This window comes from Myotis myotis, unplaced genomic scaffold (assembly GCF_014108235.1).
Source record: "Myotis myotis isolate mMyoMyo1 unplaced genomic scaffold, mMyoMyo1.p scaffold_m19_p_4, whole genome shotgun sequence".
Classification (NCBI taxonomy): domain Eukaryota; kingdom Metazoa; phylum Chordata; class Mammalia; order Chiroptera; family Vespertilionidae; genus Myotis; species Myotis myotis.
In genome coordinates, this window is record NW_023416346.1 from 25,091,228 (window position 1) to 25,096,808 (window position 5,581).

Here is a 5,581-nt window from a genome sequence, read left to right on the forward strand (position 1 = left end):
AGGGGGTAAGTACTCCAGTTGAAGATCCACTGTGTAGTGGAAAGAGAAATGTACTAAGTAAAAGTGAACAAGCTTAATGTCACTACTGCTTTTCTGTAAGATCCTTTGGAATATTAATTTCCAGTTATAAATTTGAAGGTATATGGTATCCTTAAGGCTTTTCCAGATCTAATCTGTTTTAGCACTTAAGTAATTTTAAATTACTATTAATAATGAGAACAAGATATGAATAAATTCTATACTTGCAGTTTTACCATTATTCCTTTTAATCTTCAATGAAGAAACCTAGTGGCTTTCAGTGCTCTTACAATAATAATTGAAATCAAGATCATTTTCTTAAACATGACTGTAGATAATAAGTCAATCAACTTTTTATATAGAGAACCACATAGCAAATATTTTAGACTTTGTGACTTTGTCATTTTAGACAAAAACATCAAAGATGACATGTAAAGGAATGGGCATAGATATGATTCAATAAACCTTTAGAAAGATATGTGCTGTGCTGGATTTAAGCCAACTGGGCTCTAGTGTGTGGAATCCTGCTAGAGACAAAGAACTGGGCCTTGTTCTCAGCCAGTTTAAATAAACGAAGTCATTGTGATATCCAATATGTTGACAAGCATAGTGTTAAATAGTAGATTTGCTCTGGTGATGTATTTTAAAATATATTAGTATAAACAGGATAATGCATATGACTATGTGCGGTTGTATTAAATCTATACCTAGGGGCAGTCAGCTATCATATAAAGTTTCCTGATCAGAATACACACTCCAGAACTGCTTAGTGAACTTTCAGCATTTGAAGGACCTTAAACCAGGGGTCTACACTGCAAAGTGGGCTAGAACAAGTGCTTCAAATAGTGTTATCTAAATCTACACCAGAGACTGTTAATTGGCATAAAAGGTGTTAGAAAGTTATTATTGACAAAATGAATGTTGTTCAAAATGTGTGGCTGAGCCTTGGCTGATGTGGCTCAGTTGGTTGGAGCATCTTCCTCAAATGTTTGAAGGACTAGCCACTTTCTTTTACCTCTGAAATACTGAGGTAAAATACTAAATACATATCTGCTATGAAAGCAAGACTTATGATCTGGGTTGGATTTCAGAATTTATTTATCTTGAATGAAGGATTTCCTGACTAGACTTGTTCAGTGTTCTACCACATAGGCTTAACCTCTGTAACCCGCGTTAGTCCAGTATCTACATTTTCTCTGTCTGGTACACATTTTCACCAATTTGTGTATGTCAGTCTGTCAACATATATTAGGAATGCCTAGCATGTGATGGGTATTGATATATAAATAAGATATGGCTCTTGTCTTCAAGGAGCCTGCTAGGTAATAATAAAGACAAACACAGAAATATGCCATTACATTAACACAGAGACCAATAATAGTCATATGGTTAAGAATAAGACTAACCTGAGTTTGAATACTAGCTCAGCTATTTTTAGCTCTCTGATCTTGGGAAAGTTACATATCATTACTTAATCTAAAATCAAACTACAAATTGAAAAATGGACGTCAGGTTTACTTCAGAATGCTATAGTGAGGATTAGAGTCTGGGATACAATAAATGCTTAATGGTACCTAGCGCTATGCTTATTTACAATAATAATGGTAGCAATAATAACATGAATTGCTCCTGTAGGCATGACTGAAGGAGGGCTTCAACTTAATTTGAATGATGGCTTGCATATTAAGTTTATGCAAAGACACAGAGATGTATAAAAAATGTTAGCATGTGTGTGGAAGTTAATAGCTAAGTTGTAGAAGACCTAGAAAGAAATAGTCAGAACTGAATCTGGAAAAATGTTGTCTTGCAAATATGGAGTCTTTTGCTCTCTATTATTTGGTATTAAGATATTACCTTTTGCAACAGAGTGGATGGACATTGAAAGTATCATGCTAAGTGAAATAAGCCAGTCAGAGGAAGAAAAATACCATATTATTTCACTGAAATGTGGAATATAAAGAACAAAATAAACAAACAAAACAGACACGGACTCATAGATACAGAAAACAGACTGATAACTGTTAGAGGGGACGGGGGTTGGAGGAATAGTGTAAAATAGGTGAAGGTACTAAGCAGCAACAACAATAAATTAATAAAAACAAAACAGTAGGAGAAACTAAGATGGCGGCATAGGTAAACACCAGGAAATTGCTGCCTCCCACAACAACTTCAAAAATACAATGAAAAGACAAAACGGACATCATCCAAAACTACAGGAAGGCTGGCTGAGTGTAAATTCTACAACTAGAAGAAAAGAGAAAAGCACACTGAGACCCAGAGGAGCTGCGGAAGTAAAGTGCAAAGGTACAGAGGCTGGAGTGCATGCGTGGAAAGGGGCTGGTACCTGAGGATGTGGCTGTCTTTTTGAATCAGGAGGGAGTCACAAGCTCGCGACTGCTCTGAACTCTGGTTCTGGGAAGTCTCTGGGGACCCAGGACTCATACGGGGAGAAACTGGACTGTCTGGCAGCAGGCAGAACTCTGAACTTGAGGGCGGCTTTCCCTCAGAGGTGCTTGCAGCAATTTTCGGGACACTGAGACACTTGGCCCCTTAGGGCAGAGCTGAGGACCAGCCATAGCTGCTTGCTCCGCCCTTTGATTCCCTGAGACCCCGCCCCACCCAGGCTGCGGCAGAGGTTTTTGCATATGAATGCCCTGGCCCTTTGCAACCTGAAAATTACCTAACAAATTGCAGCTGGGCCAGACAGACCCAGAACTTCCAAGAGAAGGCCCAAGGCCCCACAACAGCTTGCATTGCTTCATAGCTGGGCCTCATCAGGGCACCTCCAAACTCCAAAAAAGGAAGGGGAATCTGCAGTTCTCTTCGTAGCTCCTGCTGGGTAACCTCAGGAAGAGGCTAAATTAGCACCTCCTTAGATCCAAGAGCCAGTGTACCCAGTGGTCAGAGGGGGATCATCCAGATTACAACTCCTCAGATCCATAAGGGACACACCCAGGGGGCAGACTCAGTGAGCACCAAAGCCCCACTGAAGCAAGTCTTGCCCCAGAAGGGTGTCTTCAGCACAGAAGTTCTCCCACTGCAGACACAGCCTATTCTCACTGCCAATTGGCCTGGAGGTCAATTCCTCCCAGTGATCCTACAACAATCAAGGCATAACTACAAGACTGTGCACAAAGCTCACAAGGGGGTGCACCAAGAGTGTCCACCTCAGGTAACTGGGGAGGCTGAGCCACTGGGCCCTACAAGACACCTAGCACACAAAACCACTCTACCAACACAGGGAAGCATAAAAAATGCGGAGACAAAGAAGCAGGTCACAAATGACAGAAATGGAGGAAAGCAAACGACTGGATATAGAGTTCAAAACCACGTTTATAAGGTTTTTCAAGAATTTTATGGAAACCGCCAATAAATTTAGTGAGACCCTAGAGGATATAAAAAAATACCAACTAGAAATTAAGCATACACTGACAGAAATAAAGAATAATATACAGAGATCCAACAGCAGATGAGAGGACCCCAAGAATCAAGTCAAAGATTTGAAATACAAAGAAACAAAAAATACCCAACCGAAAAAGAAAAAAGAAAAAAAAGATTCCAAAAATATGAAGATAGTGTAAGGAGCCTCTGGGACAACTTCAAGCGTACCAACATCAGAATTATAGGGGTACCAGAAGAAGAGAGAGGGCAAGATATTGAAACCTATTTGAAGAAATAATGACAGAAAACTTCCCCTACCTGGTTAAAGAAATAGACTTACAAGTTCAGGAAACTCAGAGAACCCCAAACAAAAGGAACCCAAAGAGGACCACACCAAGAAACATCATAATTAAAATGCCAGAGCAAAAGACAAAGAGAGAATCTTAAAGGCAGCAAGAGAAAGACAGTCAGTTACCTACAAGGGAGTACCCATACGACTGTCAGCTGATTTCTCAACAGAAACCATGCAGGCCAGAAGAGAGTGGCAAGAAATATTCAAAGTGATGAATAGGAAGAACCTACAACCAAGATTACTTTATCCAGCAAAGCTATCATTCAGAATAGAAGGTCAGATAAAGAGCTTCACAGATAAGAAAAAGCTAAAGGAGTTCATCACCACCAAACCAGCATTATATGAAATGCTGAAAGGTATTCTTTAAGAAGAGGAAGAAGAAAAAGGAACTCTTACCATTTGCCACAGCATGGATGAAACTGGAGAGCGGATAAATACCACATGATTTCACTCATTTGTGGAATATAATGAACAACATAAACTGATGAACAAGGACTGATCCAGATATGGAGAGGCATTGATTGGACTGTTGGGCCTTGGAGGGAAGTTAGAGGAGGGTGGGGGTAAGGGGGAAAGATCAACCAAAGGACTTATATGCAAGCATATAGGCCTAACCAATGGACACGGACAACGGGGGGATGAGGGCATAAGCGGAGGGTAGGGGGCAATGTGGGGATAAGGACACATATGTAATATCTTAATCAATAAAAATATATTAAAAAAAAACCAGTATGGTCAGTACCAGAGGGAAAGGGGGAGTGGGGGCATAGAAGAGGGTAAAGGGGGAATAAGTAATGATGGAAGGAGACTTGACATTGGGTGGTAATCACATAATACATTATATAGAAGTTGTATTATAGGATGGAATACCTGAAACCTATATAATTTTATTAACCACTATCATCCCAATAAATTCAATACAAGCTAAAAATAAAACGATCAAGTGGGCATGAGTTTCAAATGTTAATAAAAATTTCAGAGAAAATAAGACTTCTTGCATCCAAGATAGAGTAGCAACGACCAGATTTACTCACCCACATGAAACAACAAAAATAAAAACAGGCAAATATATTTTTAAATGGTATTAAGAAGTACTGGAAACATCAGGAAATGAAGGGAAGTGAGAGAGATGGTAACCAAAATATTAGCTCTATAATAACCCCAGCTTACTCTCTTGAGCTTCTAGGCCATAGAGCAGGAAACGAAACTCAGGAAGAGCCCAGCAAACTTAGGCTGAGGAAACAGAAATGAGAGTCTAAGGAAGCTAAAGCTCCTAGCATGCTCAAGAGAAAAGCAAGCTATACAGAAAATCCTTGACATCTATAGTGGTTCCCCTCAAGTATTCAAATAGGAATGAATGATCAAGGAGAAACTGAATTTGGCACTCTGTTGGTGAGTTCGTATATCAAAGTATATTCTCTCACCCCAGGATTTACTGTCTAGAAAGATTATTACCTCTCTACAAATAATTTCAGCAATGGTTGGATTTGTTTGCCTTTCTAATCAAAGATTAGATTATTCTTCAGGAAAACAAAGGTGTTGTTTTCTCTCAAGAGAGAAATAAACAACAATGGTTTAGAATATGCTTTTATGAAACAAACAGGGGTAAGGAAAGTGTATTTAAAATGGGTCTTCAGGAGCAGAAAAGTGAAAACAATTGGAATTGGGAGTGAAATCAAATATTCTAGAATCTTAGCTCCTTTTTAAAGCCTCAAGGACTGGGCAACCAACGGCTGGATTTTTATTTATTTTACTTTATTATATTTTTTATTCTTTACTAGTGCCCCGGTGCACAGATTCATGCACATTGAAAGGAAATTAATTAGAAGG